This window comes from Carassius carassius, chromosome 19, assembly GCF_963082965.1.
Source record: "Carassius carassius chromosome 19, fCarCar2.1, whole genome shotgun sequence".
NCBI classification, from domain to species: Eukaryota; Metazoa; Chordata; class Actinopteri; order Cypriniformes; family Cyprinidae; genus Carassius; species Carassius carassius.
This window is the reverse complement of record NC_081773.1, coordinates 1855322-1873652: the sequence shown is the minus strand read 5'-3', so window position 1 is coordinate 1873652 and position 18331 is coordinate 1855322. Positions and strand designations below refer to the sequence as shown.

At 36.6% G+C, this 18331-nt stretch overlaps 1 protein-coding gene across 2 annotated transcripts in view; it reads left to right on the top strand.

The window, feature by feature from the left end:
- The first annotated feature begins 964 nt into the window (after positions 1-964).
- LOC132094849 (serine/threonine-protein kinase tousled-like 1-B) overlaps positions 965-18331 on the top strand; it is a 56909-nt gene continuing 39542 nt past the window's right edge. The window contains exons 1-2 of one of the 2 annotated variants that reach the window (XM_059499479.1): positions 965-1003; positions 1135-1245. The gene's annotated coding sequence lies outside the window, so the exon portion shown is untranslated. Of the gene's footprint in view, positions 1004-1068; positions 1246-18331 lie in introns of those variants that run through there. The other variant, XM_059499480.1, reaches the window with a different exon arrangement.

Below are 18331 nucleotides of genomic sequence, written 5' to 3'. Positions count from 1 at the left end.
AGGGAACAGGATCTAAATACCATACATACCATACACAGTTTCACCTAATCTCATGTTAATCTTGAGTACCTATAGAGTTGTACTGCATCCTTCATATATCCAAAAAGTCTTTAGTTTTATCATATTTATAAAAGAAAAATGCAGCTTTCCGATGATTGGAGCTATAATACTGATGTTTTGTGTTGTTTCCATTAACATATATTCACTTATGTGCTGATTTCCAACAAAATACACAAATCTGATGCAATTGTACTTACATGAATTGGGTCTTTTGACGGCTCCATGTTTTAATAGCAAACAATGTGCAAATCCAGCTTAGCCTTGGGCCTTGTTTATAAAACATTCGTCACTCAAATGACCAGAACACACAAACGCACTTGCTACACTCCGTTGCTGCCCCGGAAAAACTAATTGCATCCACTGTTCATGTAAGCTGAGTTCTTGGGGAAGCTGAACACTGTAAACTTTCTCTCACATCCAAAAATGCACTTATTTGGAGGCATTCTCGAACAAATCCTATGCAGAGCTGCCGACAATTTCGAAGCGCGTTGATGTGCGTTGATAAGGACTTCCGTTCTCTTCTACGTCATTAGATCCACGATCGAAAAAAAAAAAACTGCCGAAACTTGTACCAACCCGGAAGTAAGATTTTCGGCACAGAAATTCTCAGTCATTCTTCTAAATTATTTTTTACAACTTTGGCCATATTTAGCATGAGAATCCATCTCTTTAACACTGTGAACAACTCTGAATACACGAAACACCATTGTACCCCCCCCCCCCTTTAAGTCACAGCTGTATGTTTACCATACATGCATAACCTTGTTTGAGATGGAAATGATGTTTAGACTGATGGGACAGTGATTTCTGAGTGGCTTTCATGGGACGAGTGTCAAGTATCGCGATAGAAATTACTTTAAGAGACCAGTTTCATGTGTTTAGTCATCTTTATCCTCCTCAGCAGCAGCAGGCGCTTCTGGACGCACTGCAGAGGGCGATGAAGGTTTGTGTGTCTGTCCCAAGTGTTGACAGCCCCTCCTCTCCCCGTGAAAAAAAAACCCATCATCATTCACTTAACCTCCCACATTCTGTCTGATGTCGCTGATTGATGTTGTGCTATCTGGTTCTCTAAAGTGGCTGGATGAGTGCGCAAAGTAGCAGTGGAAGTTCGGAGGGGGCGCCATCTTAGCACCAGCGCGCGCCGTATTCTCACGCTCCGCGCGCCGCTCGCACCAACCGAAGACGGTAAAGTGTTCTTCTTTTATTCCCTTCACCTTCTAGTTTTGGGCCGTGGAAGGGTTTGGTGGAAGGTTCCGCCAGTGGAGTTAAAACTAGGTTAAAATGACTCGACCGACTTGGGTTGCAAGCTATAGTGTGAGGTTAGCATTCGGTCGGGTTAGCATTTTAGCCGAACTAGCTAATCTGCTAGCTCTGTAATTGGCTGAAAAGCATGTTAGCATTTTTAGCATAGTAGCGTGTTGGTTTCCCTTGCTAGTTAGCCGCCTAGCTTGTGCTGTCAAAACTAATAGTAAAAGTAGCATCTAACTAGCTATTTTAGCTTCGCAGCTGGTTAGCTTTGAAACCTCTTACCGTTGAGCGACTAGCGTTGTAGCATTTTAGCTTTCGGCTAATTAGCATCATAAGCTCCTACTGTACTACAGTGCGACTGCTCAGTATGAGCTCCAGCGAGTCAAAATAAGAAATAAAGAGAGCGTGAACTGGTAACTTACTGTTTTAAAACATGCATTGACGACTTGATGTCGCATTTTAAGATGAAGTTACGCTGGAAACTGATCATTTTGGCGTAAGATTTGAGGTTTCAGGTAGCAGGAGTGAGAATTGAACACTGGTTCATGATGAATAAATGGATTTGTTTTGTTTTCCGTTACGCGTTTTATTACCCTCTCTTGTGAATCCACTTGTTAATTGTTGTCAGATTTGATTACAGTGCGTGCTTCCATGCACAGGTGTGTATTAAAGCTCTCAGGATCTGTCAAACACAGCGGGCTGTTATTCTCACACTTTGGGCTTGGTCTTGTATATTTGGAACTGTGCCCTTGTTAAGGTGTCGTCCACTTCCACACGTATGGCTTTTGGGATATTATTGGAGTTGTTGGCCAGTTGTCAACTTGTGTCAGTGCACACAACTGAGCTTTCACCCTGTCACGAGCATCACATCCTAACACTAATGTGTGTGTCTGTCAACATGCCTAAAAAAGGAGACAATTTAGGTGTACTCTTTCCGTGCTGTTGCTTCTGCATGTGCTGTTTTCATTACAAAGAGACTAAAGATAAGTGATATTCCCCCAGGGAGAGGTTTAGGTGAGAGCCTCTAAAGAGCTGTTTTACTGCAAGAATAGAGATTGCAAACAAGCACATGCAGGGTTTATTATTTAATTGTTTGTTTACACAAGTCTTTATTTTTTTATTGATTTATTTAATTGTATCTATCTATAATAATGCAAATAAGAACATAATTCTGAATGAATGAATGAATGATGCATTCTTCACATGCACAGAGCATTGTAAAAGTTATGGCATAAAGCCCAGAGTAGGTGCGTTTGATTGACAGCATAAGTCTGTGTCAGAAACAGGTGGAAGCTGTGTCTGTGAGGAGCAGAGCTGAAATGACATCCCTGTATTGTAAGGGTTCACCCGGGTGCATGTGCAGGGGCCTGAGAGCAGGAGACCCGTGCAAAATGTCAAGAAAATGATGCCTCTTCACCAGAGATTGTGTAAAGGACAAAGAGCAAGAGAGTACTTACTCTCCTAGTGCTGTCCTTTACACGGTTTGGTGTTTGAATCATGTTGTCTCTGTTTTCGGTTTTAGAGATGTGGAAAGGTAATTTATCAAGTCTGGGTGATGTTATTAAGCCGCATCTGTTTACTCGAGATGTATCTCCCAGATGTGTTGTTTTTGAATTATAACTGGATTATTTAGCACTCTTGAAACACATCCAGTGAGTCTGAGGCTGCATAGAATATCCTCACCTTCTCTCGTCGGCCTCCATTACGAACTCTAATGATAAAGCTCCCCTGCGGTGCTGTCTATGTCCTGGCCTGATAACTCCACTGATCTTTGCACTGCCATTTTGTGTCAGTGGGATTGTGCTGGGCATCCATGTTGGCTCTTGGTCCTTTAGAGAGAGAGGGATAAGCCTGGTTAAAAGACTTCAGCCAGACACTACGCTGCCAGCATGAGTGTCATACAGCAGTGTCTGCTTCAGAGAGCTGCTGGCTTCGTTTATGCTGTTGTTTCAGTCCCATGTTTCAGCATGACTTTACACAATATGTGTTTTACAGTAACACACCACTGAAAAACTGATCTGATCAGTGGGCAAGTCAGTTTTGTTTATACAGTACAGTTGTGTCAAAGTTTACGGTAGGGAACACTAAACACTGCATCCAATTAATTTTTTTATTTTTTTGGTAACAAATGTCAACTTGCCATCATTCTAATTTTCTCTAAAAAATAATTAAGCTTAATTTAAGCATTTATTAATGAAATAATAATATTATTGAAAAAAGTAAATATTAAATTATCCAACACATCTATTTTATTCCAACTAAAATCACTTTAATTAGGGCTGCAACAACTAATCAATAAAATCGATTATTATCGATAATGAAAATCATCGACAACGATTCTCATTATTTATAAGTCGGGTCTGCCCACAGTGCATGTTCACCTGCAGCCGGTCGCATCAAATTACGTCACTGAATAACGCATTTCTATGGACAAAACCGCATCTAAAATTAGTGGAGGAAACAGAATGAGCTCCTGCAGGAAAGGTACGTGATCCAGGCTGCCCAAAACATGAGAATGGGTGCACGCGTTAATATCTGTTGTTTAACATTTACAGCAGCGTATAATTGTCTGAATATAAATATCAGAAACTTTTACTGGATAAAGAAATGGCAGTAAGAGGAGACTGACTGATCAAAGTTCAGGCGACGCGTTTTCCTGCAGAGCATTACCGTGATTTTATCCGTCTTTATTATCTTTTATTTTTTTTATTTTTGATCTAGTGATTTAAACTATATTGCCTAAAACTATATTCACTATGTAGCCTACAGTGATTAACAAATTCTTTTAAACAAAAATTTTAACCAATTATGTAAGGTTTGTGCCTCTGATGCTCTTAACTTACAGTATTGGTAATTACCAAAATAATGTTTTACCTTTCTGTATTGGTTAGTCCTCCAAACAGTATATAAACAATGCCAGTAAGCATGTGAGCTGTTATCAAAGGTAATTGAGGCCATTTTTGTTATTTTGTGAATAAATACTATTTAGTTGTTTCAGTTTGTTATTTGTCCAAACATTACAATAACATTTTTAGAATTTACATTTTTTTTGACAGATTCCTAAAATATTTGTGTTTTGTCTTATGACAGGTGGTCTAATAAATTAAGCACTGTATGTTTTCATAGCATTCAGTTGATACATTTGTTTAAAGGACTTTGGGCAGAATGTGGAATAGTGTCTATTTCTCAGTAAAATTAAAGAAAATAGGGGTTTTAATCTGCAATGTTTCTCTATTCAAACATCAGCGGTTGAGTAAGTGCATTTATTCATTGATCACAATCGCAAGCAATACAGTCGAGATCTCATGGCTGAACGACGCTTTCATTAGATCTCTAAACCCCAGCTTGTTAGTGTTTTCAGATCATTGGCATTGTCACTTCCGCACGTGCACATGGTTGCCAGATTGCTTAAGATAAGCAAACACCAAGCAGAAAATCCTTGTAAAAGCAAAGCTCTGATTGGGGGATTTAAACTCTTGTTATCTGGAAACCAGTCTCATGAAAGCTCTCGAAGTAGAGGTGTGTAGAGCAGTCCGCAGTTACATGATCCTTTTTTGGATGTTCGGCGCGTTCTTTTGGGAAAGTATGCTTGAATTTGAAATATTCGATATTCCCGATATTTTCTAATTTTACATCGTCGTCAAAATTATTCTGATATTATCGCTAATATTCGATATATCGCCCAGCCCTACTGTAGACATCGTCTGATGCCAAATTTGTAGACATCGCCCAACCCTTATCCAATAGAACTGTGCATTCAGAAAGTACTGTTTAATTTTGCAAGACAATTTCTAGTGTTTTCCATTATGCATTACATCTGTTTCAAGCTAGATTTTTAATGTATACACTGCGTAAATCGAAATATTTAAGCAAAATATTTGGTATTTTGGCCTTTTTTTTTAATATATATTATTTTTATAAATATATTTAACAGATTAAGATCTACACCAGCTCTTTCTTTTACATTAAAATTCCATTCATATGAAGCTCCCTCAGATTAGTTAAGGTTCTGATTTATACATCAGTCTGATTTAGGTATGACAATTTTCAATTATTTCAACAATCAATCGTCGTTTAAATTAACAATCAATTAACTGTTAACCTTCATACTGCAAAATGCGTCTATTGCAGTGGCATATTCACCTCCATGACAGAATATGCAAATGCCACTCAAAACAATTGAACCGCTTGAGCCGGCGGTGCGGTGGCAAAACACACTGTTGCTAACATGAAACATTTTTTTATGTGAGAATTGACACAGGTGAAGTACAAAGCTTTGTAATAAGAGAAATGAGTTAGCAGACAAATGTTACATCGTGACCATGCTTTTGCATTCATGCTATTCGATACATTAAAAGGGTCATATGATGCGATTTCAAGTTTTGGTTTCTTTTTGGAGTGTTACAAGCTCTGGGTGCATGAAGAAGATCTGTAAAGTTGCAAAGACTAAAGTCTCAAATCCAAAGAGATATTCTTTATAAAAGTTAAGACTTGTTCACACCCTCCTGAAATTCCTCGTTCTTACACGTCCCTACATGTCTAAGTCACTATGTGGGAAGATTTGCAAAACACTGCCCAAATGTTCACGCAAAGAAAGAAGGCGTAACTTTTATTCTCGCTGTAGTATTATTGTTGCCGCTATGTCGTGGAGACGATGTGTTTCGTTGTGAAAGTGAAAACTGTTTGGCCTTATAAAAGAGGACAATATCCGCTTCGTCATGCATAGAGAGGATCCGTGCTAGCTGCTTAGGAAATATATCAACTTTGCACTTTGGAGTCCAGCTCGTGGTCATCATGTGTCCTTCGTCGAATCCGTCAGCCGCGCAATTCTCTAACCCGCCGACCATTCCTCACTCAAGCTAGCAGTGTGTGACGCTGTTTGACACATTTTATGGAGGACTGTTTCCCGAACCAGTAGCCTACAATGGGTCTTTGCTCAAAGGCTGCTCTATGGGGCCTTAAGTGAGTAGGGGTGTAAGAAAATATTTATACATGTTAGTATCGCAATATTTTGTTTGCCGATACTGTATTGATTCTCAAAATGGAATATCGATATAAAAAAAAAAAATTTACAAAATCATATTAGATTCATGGCAGTGGTTTAGTTTTGAGTTCGTATCCCGACCACTAGATAGCTGTTTTCACCTGGGAACAGTGACTGGGAATACTAGCATTAAGGCACGCCACTATCTTTAGCGTTAATATAGTTTGCTTCCTTTTCCCCGTTTACTCATACTGAACAAAAAGTGTTTCAATAATGTTGAATGTTACAAGGACTGATTATTGCAAATGCAGATCCTAGTGTGTTCTTGTTAAACAATTTTTATTTATTTATTTATTGCTAAGGTTTGCATTTGGTGGTGTGTTCTTAATTTCAGCTTTCCTAAAAATATAACCTATTCCTAAAATAAGAAATATCCCAATATATATCGCCTCTCTTACAGTATTGCAATATATCTCATCGCAACCCTTGTATCGTGATGCGTATCGTATTGCCAGATTCTTGCCGATGCACAGCCCTAAAAGTGAGCCAGTTCCAACTTTGCAAGGACAATCTGGCACTTCTGACTCACAGCCTGTAATTACATGTTTTATATTTAAAGAATTTGCCTGATGATTCAAACGCGAGTTTTGAGCAGTGACAGTAGCACTTGTTGGTTATCGTTTCTCCAATCACAAATGCAGACATGGTTTTATGTTTACACAGTGCGATGGGCAATCCTTAAAAACACAGTATGTCATTAGAATCAGTAATTTTGTTCCCACTGTATTCAACAAATGCCTCGTTTGTAATGGGTTTTATTGGTTTTGTCTTGTAGTGCCGAAACACGTAACACCGTATGTTAAGGGACGTAGCATATCCGTCACACGCTTGAGGTATTCAGCCAATCACAACTCACTGTATAGCTGGCTAATCAGAGCACACCTTTTCAGAATGATGAGCTTTGTAAAAATGAACGTGTTTCAGAAAGGTGGGACATAAAGGAGAAACAATAATTTATATTGTGGAAAATAATGTTTTTTTTTCAAAACATATTTCATTACACCAACACAAGTACACCAAATAATGTTCTTTTTAGCAGCATCATATGACCCCTTTAAAAGCCATACGAGGCTTTAAAAATTTAATTAAATTTATGCATTTAGCAGACGCTTTTATCCAAAGCGACTTACAGTGCATTCAGGCTATCAATTTTTACCTATCATGTGTTCCCGGGGAATCGAACCCCCAAGCTTGCGCTTGATAAAGCAATGCTCTACCAATTGAGCTAAAGGAACTTTTTTTGCTGGTTGGTCACGATTTAAGAATTTGTTCCCATGACTAAATTTTTTCCCTCTTTTTAGTTAAATCATAGGTTTTCCAGGGAACAAATGACTGAAATATGGACAGTGGGCACAAATTAAGTTGTAGGAATGAATTAACAAGTTGTATGATTGATATACACATATATGTGTGTGTGTGTGTCCTGCTTGTGTTTGCAGCCCTGTCAAAGCACAGAGCCTGATATGAAATGATAATCTGGGAAATTATAATGAAACTTGACTTGGTTATTACATTACGTTTCAATTCAAAATAACTTTGTTTCTGTTTTGATGTACTTTTAAAGTTTGGATCACATTAAAAGTGTAATTTGTGCGTTAGTAAATAATTTTTTGCCAAAGATCTTGCCTGGCCACAGTAACTCACAGCCGCTTTCACGTGTTTTGCGCATGAGACTAGAGCTGAAACAACTAATCGATTAAATCGATTAAAATCGATTATTAAAATAGTTGTCAACTAATTTAGTCATCGATTAGTTGCTAAATAACTTTTATTTGCCGTAAGCGGCTCATTTCGTGCATATTTTAAATCCTTGGTGACCAAAGTGTGGCAGTAATGAGCCACCGGAGGTTTTACTCAGCCAGTACAGTAGGAGAAGTAGCGAATAGCCAATAGCTGGCCTCGTTTTATGTCACGTGCTTTCCCGAACAGCGTCTCTGCGTTCTCTGCAGCATTCAGCGAGATGACAGAGGCAGGCGGCAGTGGAGTACGCTCGAGAAAGAAAAAGAAAAAAGCTGAAGATAAAACTAATCAAACAAAGTCATCCAAAGTGTCGGAGCACTTTACTTTGAACCTTCAAAAAAGAAGAGTAACCTGTAAACTCGCACTACTGAACTGTTTAACTGTTTAAGACTTTTATTTGTGCAGATTCTCCAGTACAACATTGTTTGCAAATGTTTAGTGTAAAAGCTGATAACATTGCTTTTTAACAGTTAACATTTAAAGCTTTACAAACATGTTCTGTGATCAGTTTGTTGTTTACCAGTCCATAATTCAGTCTTGCAGCCTAATTATGACTTTGATTTTTTTTTTTTTTTGAAATGTGAGTTCCATTCAGGTTTCATGCCACTGGCACTATATTCGAAGGATTGTTTACAATTTCACAGCATAAGCTATAAAGCTGTTTCTCAGGTATAAGCTGTGTGTTTACAGGACAAATTTATAAAATGCAATTACTGCAATCTTATTCTGTTTTATTCTTATTATTCGTGAAAATATGTTCTGAAAGATTCCTTCATAAGGTTTGTTCAGGATGTTAAACTACTTTAGGAGCTCTAAGGACTGACATGGTGAAAACATTATTTGAAATCTCTTGTGAAATTTGCTAGAGTATAGGTAAGTGTTTTGATTGCAGAAGAGTTTGATAAAGGATTACTAACACATAATAAAACAAAACTCAAGGTATATTTTTGATGAGGATATGACAATGCAAAATGGTTAAAATCTCTAAAAAGTCTATGTTGAATGATAAAGACCCTTTATTAATAATTTACTTGGGGAAAGAATGGGCAAAACTAAAATATAAGTACATAAACCGATTAATCGATTAATCGTAAAAATAATCGACAGATTAATCGATTATCAAAATAATCGTTAGTTGCAGCCCTACATGAGACGCTCGCAGCCCAAAATTAAAACCATTTAATTGACCAGCGCTAGCTTTAATGGATTGCATATCTTATCGACAATTGATTGCCGATTAATCGTTGACATCCTTAATTGGATTATTAACTTATTATCAGGTTGCATGTACACGCAGCCTTTATAGACTACTGAACCTTTCAGAAAATAGGCAGCAGTTTTCCTCCGATTGACACAGGTGTTCTTCTAGCAGAATATCACATTAACTATCAACGTGAACTTCTAACGTTTGACTAACACGCAATGTTACTTCATTTGCTTTGATCTAATGCAGTAACATTCAGACATTTTTAAAATGTGACTTGACTATCCAAATTCTTTTTGAGTCCACTGTATGTTTAGAAGGAATGTGACCATCTGAAACTTTGTGGTAGGACTATTAGGATTAAGATGTTCTTTGTATTCTCATTGTGACATGGTGCTACAGTGTCACAAAGTTGTTTTATCTCTGTCAAAGTGACACTGATTAAATAATCTCTCATATTTATGAAGCAAGCAATACTAACACCGTCTACGTCTGCTCTCATTTAATTTAGTGCCTGAGTGGGTGGGAGCCTCTTCAGAACAGTTATCATTTACACAGTTGCAATAAATATTTTATTGTGGCTGTTTAAACAAACTCTATGAACTAGTATCATAAAACACATTTGTACTGTGGGTGACATTAGTCCTTTGAGACATTACTTGTAAAGCTTTATGTAAACTTCTGCTTGTTGCTCTGAGCCAGAGAGCTGCACGGGTCCAATTTTGTAAATCCGCACTTGCCCGTACCCGCAGTGCTTAAAACCGCATCCGACCCATTTTCCGACAGCAGCACTAATTAAAATCCGCACCCGACCCGCTTAAAATAGAACCGTCACCCGACCCCCACCCGAAATCAAATCAGTTAAGCCAATCACATTAGAGACACTTTTTTTTCGAATTTTATTGCCAGGTCATACAGAAGTTATTTATGGAAAACTCTTTTTAAAAGATATTCGTTTTTTATACATTTTATCTTAATTTTGATCAATGTTTTATCAATAAATTGCCCGTATATAATTAATAAGAAGCAAATATATAGCAGACAATGTAATAACCTTAGTGTAATTGACAAAATTACTAAAAAATATTTTGCTACCTAAAAGTTAAATATTTTTTGTGTCACTCATGCATGCATGTCTATTTCCCTCTTATTAAATATAAATGCATGTGGACTGATATTTTTCCAATGTCTAGACTCCTTTATTAATGGAGTAGGCTATATAAACAGACGTTTCAATATATTGGTATTAAATGCATTTTATGAGACTTTATATTTCACGTTTTTACTGCAAATGTTGAAATACGTGCTCTTTGGTCCATCAGTGCTTGAGTCACTGATCACATTAGAATAAAATATCTCATAATAAAATACAAAATTGACTGATTTATGAATGTATATGCATAGTTCTCATCAGTCGGAAATACAGATAAACACTTTCATTTGTTGTATTTTTGATCCTGAAAGAAAACCGAACAACAAAAGAGCGAATCATACCACCGTCTGAGGTTGTGCTTCAAATCGAACGCACCCATTTTTAAATCTTTAAATCTTTTATAACGATCCCGTTAGTTGAGCTGAATGCACAATATAATTTTATGACACAAATTTTGGAATAGGCTTAAATCAAACACATTTTAATTCAGATTCTATATATATATATATATATATATATATATATATATATATATATATATATATATATAAACGGAAAACAAAAACAACGGAAAAAACAAAAACTGCTGGCTGATCTTTTACGTCTGTTAACTAATGACTCATGCAGCCGTTCGCGCGATTGTGATTTTTTAAAAAGTGGAACGTAGGCCTATTTTTACATTTGCACGTGACTGTTTTGAACCCGTGTTTAGACCCGTGTTTCCCTTGTGTCCGACCCGCACCCGTATCCGACACAGTTGGATATTTTTCACCCGTTTCAGCCAAATTTGCGGGTCACCCGTCGGCGAGCCTCAGGCATGTAGTCACGGGCCATTCATGGAATAGCTGATGCACATTCCATTCATTTTTTTTTTTTTATCTTTTAATTACAAGAGCACCCTCAAAATCAAGAGCTCCAATCTGATTGGCTGGCTTTATGCAGTTTAGTGGTGCACAGTCAATGTTTCTGGAGAAGTATGTGTTTGATTCTACACATAATGAGCTTTGTGGCTTTGAATCTTGGAAAGATTTATTTGTTTTTTTTATATTTGCTTGATGTTTTGTTTACTATTAGCAAGTAAACCCAGTGGGCCTCAGTCATGAAACCCAATACATATTTTTTGTAAATTGTTTGTAAAGCCATTCTGATGTATTCCGAAAATGTTAGTTGGAATAAAGTTGTGCATGATCTATTTAAATGTTTTGCATTTTTGTAAGTGCAAAACAGTGCCTTTTTGATAGTACCATTTACCAAGTAATATAATAATCATTAAAAAACTAAAAAAACACAACCATGAAAACAACCACTTATGCAGCGTTTCACCGAAATTAACCGGAACATTTGTACCAGGAACTTTTTTCCTCAGGAACTATTTTCCCCCCAGACCTGTTGCTTTCTGCGTTTCCAGCGCAGTTTAAAGTACCGGGAAGATTAGGCAAATAGACTGGTGAATTAGGTCTGCGTGCGTTTCTCAATACAAAGTGCGCTGATTTTGGACTGACTTTGTGCATTCGACTCGGGAGTGTGATGTCACAAAATTACAAAATTACTTGGTTCAGGGATATGTGTATATATACAGCCATTACAATGAAACAAATTCACTTCCATGTGTGTAATAAAACGAAGAAGCGCTTCTGCGCCATTCATTAACACAGACATGCAGAACATGCAGGATTCATATTTAAATACACTTTTCCGGCTTAATATGTACAGATATTAGTCCATATCGCGATTTAATGTGAGTGCAATGATCTTCTTTTGATTAATTCATCCAAAATTTGACAAATTCCGTGACATTCCGGGAACAAAATCAAGGATGCGTGGACGAGCACAGCACAGCGAAGACAAACAAGCAAAGTGGCGGAATCAGAATTAAATATAAACAATGTATCTGTTATGCCTCCTCTTTGTGTTGCATAAGAGACATCTAGTGGTGTAAAGTAGTATTGCATTTGATTACTCATATTTTTGTCCCTTCTCTCTTGCCATTGATTTCTGTTTGTTTCTGAATTTGGTCTACTGAGAGGATATGCAGCATTACTCTTTTCTCTTTGCCTTTGGTAGTTTTTGAATGTCTAAGTCTAAGTATTTCTGTAAGAAGTATTTCTACTTTGCTATAATCTTTGTGTATTGTTCATTTCAGAATAATATCAATGTTGTATTAATAGATGCTAATCGCGATTAGCATTTCTCCATAGACATCCATGTTAATGTTATCTTAAATGCTTACCCACCTACCGGTCATAGCACTTGACCACCGGCACCGTCCCCATCGTGTTGAAGTTTTAGCCTATAGCGATAAAGCACTTAATTCAGTTAGTGACTACGTGCCTTCATAATTTAGCGTAAGCGGAACGAGCGCCGCAGTAAAGCAGCAGGTGTCCCATTTCATTTATCATTTGAGGAGAGTGAGGCGAGCTAACTGGCAAAGGATGGCGGAAGATCTGGTTTCAAAGCGAACTGTTGCAATTTAAAATGAAGGTTTTTCGTTTATTGTTTCTCATTTAGCCTATTTATAATTTTTTTTGTACGGTGTATGCAGTTAATAGGCCTACCTCTTTTTTTTCACAGCTTAACGTGAGTTTAATTTTTATATTAGTTTTTTTTTGCACTTAAGTGTCCAGTGATTATTCGGGTAGGCTACCTTATTTAACAAAGTTTTTGATGTTCGTTCGTTTCATATTCGATGGTTGTGCGGTGTTTTTTTTTTTTTTTGGCTGAAAAAGGCAGGCACTTTATTTAACGAATATTTATAATTATTTAACGAGTCTTGTTTGATACTTGCACGATGTGTGCAGTGGTTCGTTTTGTTAATAAATGCACTTTAAAGGTGTTTCATAAGTGCTTTCGTTTAGTTTTTGCATGGTGTGTTAAGTTATTATTCATTTTGCAATAAAGATGTGTGTAATACAAGCGAGTGTCTTATTGTTTTGTGTATTTTTATTAAGAATAAAATAAATTAACCCATGATTAATTCAAACAATTGCTACTGAATTGCCGCTAATTAAAGTGAAAGTAAATTGAGACGTGTGCACGTCTGCACGACTGCATTTTCGGTCTCCCGAAATCCCCGACACGTAACCCCGGTGACACCGGGATTACCGTTTTTTTACACGTCGATTAACCGGTGGAAAAAATCCGTCACCGCAACATCCCTAATGTATATGTGTACATATGGGCAGTTTGTAATGCCTTATTATTATGTTTTCACAGTTTTACAAAATTGAAAAGATCCTCACTAAAGGCCGTTCTCTACTCCGGTTTCCTGGGTCTTTATTTCATGGATCTTATGTTAGCTATCTGCTACGCTAACCTGTCAAAGCAAGAGCAGAATAATATTGATATATACGATATGTCAAAATCCATATCGTGTTTAAAAAATATCTCGATATATATTAAATATCGAGATATCGGGCTGAAACGATTCCTCGAGTAACTCGATTACAAAAAATGATCGAGGCAAATTCCTCTGCCTCGAAGGCTCTTTTAATTTATTGTAAATATCACGTCAGGTTCTTTCGCAATGGTTTTTTAATGTGACACAATGCTTTTACGCCACCCACAAAGTGGAAGGAGACACAAGCGCTGCGTCCGAAATTGCATACTGCACGGAGTCAGCAGTGTTCTGATTTGAGGGCGTGTGCAAACGTAAAGAGAACGTCGTGGCGTGTGTCCATTGCAAGATATAGCTGGCATACCACAACTAGGGCCCTATGATTCCCGCGATGCAGAAAACGCAGAGGGAATCGCGGAATCCAGTCATAAAAACGGAATTTACAGTTTAACGCGGAATAGCACGGAATTCGCCAAATTTTGAATGATTTAATCAAAAGTAGGTCATTGCACTTACATCAAATCACGATATGGACTAATATCTGTAAATATTAAGCCGGAACAGTCTATTTAATATGAATCCTGCATGTTCTGCGTGTCTCTGTTAATGAATGGAGCAGAAGCGCGTCTTCCTTTATTAACACACACAGAAGCACGCGTGACGCTCTGGTGATTTCAGCGTCTGCTGTCTCTCTAAATAAGGACGTGAACACATGAACAACATCTGCAGAACTGCTCGACAGTCACTTCATGAGCATTTGACTGTTTGATTTGAGTAAAACTAGCGTAACATCACATACACAGAACTGTAAAGGTACGTCAACCCGTCAAAAAAAAAGTCCGGTTAAAGACTATTGTACAGCAGAATGTACATAGCCTACTACTAAAAAAAAAACCAAACATAATTTTTTTTTTTTGGTTTAATCGCACAACATTTCCATTTTTTTTATTTTTAATAGGAAATCCCCTTTGTTTACCAAAAAGTTAACTTAATTTTCAATAATTAAAAGATAAATTAAATTAATGTTTTATGTGTTTAATGTTTAATGTGCATCTCAGTAAATGCTTTATTTAAAACCCCATCTGAATGGCACTTAAATGCACTTAATTCATCTGTCAACTTTATTGTCATTGTTCACAGTACAAGTACAGACAGAGAAACAATGGGTAATAATTAAAAGTTTATTTTTGATGCATGCATTGCATTCTATGCATTTAAAAAATAAAAATATTTATTTTTCTAAAAAAGGAAACTTAGTTGTTCATTTTAAGAGACCCAGGAGTCTTATTTTCTCTTGCATAATTAATATTGCACTTATTAAGCAAAAACACATTTTATCCGATTACTCGATTAATCGACGGAATTTTTGGTAGAATACTCGATTACTAAAATATTCGATAGCTACAGCCCTAGTTGCTAGTACAGGAGATTGTATGTAACCATGTTTTGAGATGTTAAAAAGTGATTGCTGCTCTACACCATACTGTTCTTGTCATTAACACAACAGGAAATCAATCTGTGTTTGTTTTAGTTTGCATTAATCTGACACTAGCCATAATTCTGTATCCGTTTCTCTCTTTTGTTTCTGTCTCCGAATGTCCCCTGATGTAATCCTGTAGCCTATGTCTCAAGGGTGTTGTGTTTTTCTCTCCTTGTTATATTTGTGTGTTCTGGCTTTGTTCTTTCCAGAGAAGGAGAGAAAAGCTTAATGTGTGTGTGTGTGTGTGTGCCCGGTCACCCACCGGTGGAAGAGTGTGGCATCAGACTCTCACCTGTCTGTATGTGCATTACTCCATAAGAGAGTCATTGATGTGTGTGAATATCTGTCTGTTTCCACAGTGCCGTTAGCCTATTCCAGTCACCTGATGCTTAATTTGACATTGCACTCTCTGAATTAGCTGGTCATTGTTTTTCAGAGCAATTCTGTCATATGAAGCAAATTATTGAAAGTGAATTCTATAACATTGAGTATATTGTATTGTGCTTTGGGCATCTCTGTTGGTGTGGAAGAAAGACTCTTGGGTTTAGATGAGTCCCAGTCGAGGGGATGAAACGCTGTTTATTTTTCTAGTTTGTGGTTGATGTGTGAACATGTGAAGATGTTATCGAAGACTGGTAATGTAAAGTGATATGATGTTATTATAGTTAAGAAAAATCTCATTGTTTGGACCACTAATATCAGTACTGTCAAAAGTGGTTCCTGGTTAATTGCTAGTTTAGTAATTGTAATGGGCAGTGTTATAAGACACATTTTCAAATGAACCGATATACTGTTTAATACGAAGACACCGTTTGTGAAACATTAGTTGATCATGTTGATACTCTAGGGTACTGATGTGCTAGGACATGCTGTTGGTGGTACTGATGTGGTGGTCACCATATATGTTATAGGTCTACGTCCCTGTCAGGGTTTCCCATGGGTCTAAAAATTTATTTGTGGTGGCTGGCAGTGCAAATAATTCTAGCTCATATAGCTACACCATGGTATCTGTAGTAAAACTGAGGTAATGCTATCGAAACGAATGACTATACGCAATGCACGCATACAAAACGCGTGATCTCTGCAACGCCTGGATACAAAACAAACCCTCCCACCTCTGTAATAAACACAGAGATGTTAGTCCCATCTGAACTGGTACATGACGATCGTATACATCAGGTGATAAGAGTCAGAACTCAAATGTGGTTTGGAAAACTAGCCCTGTTATTCTTGTATCAAATGCCTCTTAGTTTTTATCATATTTAGTAAACTTTATCCTGTTCTAATTGACTAAAACATTTAAGTTTAATGTTACTCAAAGAAAACAGAAGTATTTGTCAATGAAAACTGACTTTTTAGTCCTATTTTAGTTATACTGACCATTTATTCATGGAAAACTGGAACATTTAAGACATGAGATCATTGATAGTCATTTCGGTAATTATAGTCTAGCCAAAAACAATATTTTTTAGAAATTGTATGATAATTTATGTAATGTTAAAGTATAAAACAAATTATATAGGCCTAAGTAAAATTATAGCACAGACAAATGATATGCCTTTACTGCTTTAATATACATTTCATCCCATCAAAATTTCACATTTAGTTTTACATATTAAATACTGGTTGTTCAAGTGAATTAGCCTAATTTACAATAAATAAATGAGTTCAGTTGTAATGCTTAGCATAATGCTTAAACTCTCCTAGCATTAGGCCATCCTTAAAAATATTTTGGTTTGCAGTAACAGGATTTTTTTTTTAAAAAAAAGGGTCGGTAGGTCGGTCTATTTTTTTTTTTTTCAAGTTTCAATGTAAAAAAAAAAAGTAAATTTTTTTGATGGTGATAACGTCGGTATGAATTTCAACAAATTAGCATATCGTGACGTCACTGACTGGGTCTTCAACCCGTGCCTTCGGGCGCATCATTGCAAACCTCATTTTGATGCAGGCTATATAGACCACAAACAAATTTAAATCTTTGTCAAAAACATCTTTATTGCATGAATTTCAGGTGAGAAAAAATGAGGTACTGTTTTACTTGCATCCACCGCTAGGTGTCAATGCAACCTACAAATGAGAGAACGTTTACTTTGCTTTCTTGGGTTGTCACTTTTGAGAAAAGAAATCCTGTTTGATTTGAGTGACGAATGTTCATGGAATCGGTTGTAAAATCGATTTTGCATGTCTAAAGTTTTATACGGCAAATAAACACCAAATATAGGTAAATCCACGGACAACAGGCAGGAGGAATGTAAAGATTCAATATATTGGTAAAGACCAATATTTCTGATTTATTGGCGTGAAGTTATGTGCAAAATGACAAACAGGAGTACAACATTTTCGAAAAACAATAAGCAGAGTGGACTGCCATAATGCAAAACATTTACTGCAGGCTTCAACATGGCTGTTTACGATTAAATTTCAACAACAACAAAAAAAAAAAAATCTCACGTTTTTAAATGAAAAAATGTATCGTGTGTGACTGGTTTTCCGCCCTTTTTATTTAACAATGCATGCATACATGATGCTGTTTTGTTTATAGTTCTTTAAGCAACTTAATTAATAATAATTGGTTCATAAACATTATTTTAAATATTATGTTTCTTTCACAGTCATGTATTCTAATGCTTTGAATAAACATGCAGTAATATTTTTTTATATATCTTGAGCCTCAGAAGAGAAGCAAAAAGCTTTTCTTCACCCTAACAGAAATTATGCATTTAAAATCGAATACAATTCGAATTTTGATCATTTAAGTAAAAAATTCGAATTCAGTTTTTTCAGCTATTTTGACAGCCCTAGGCGATTCAAGCTTGAAACTATGAGACTGAATACCGGCTGAATTCACATTTCTGTTGTAAAAAGAGAAACATTGTGCAGAAGTGTTATTTGCTGTTATGCGTGTTTGTCCGAAGCTGCAGTTGCTGTGTGACGCCTGTTCAAAAAAAAAAAAAAAACCTGGACGCGCTCTGAGAAAAGGTCGTTAAAGTCATTTTCTTATTTTCGTTTTCGAAACTTGTGTTGGTTGATTCGTGCAATAGATTTTCGAACATAAAGTGACAGTCGAC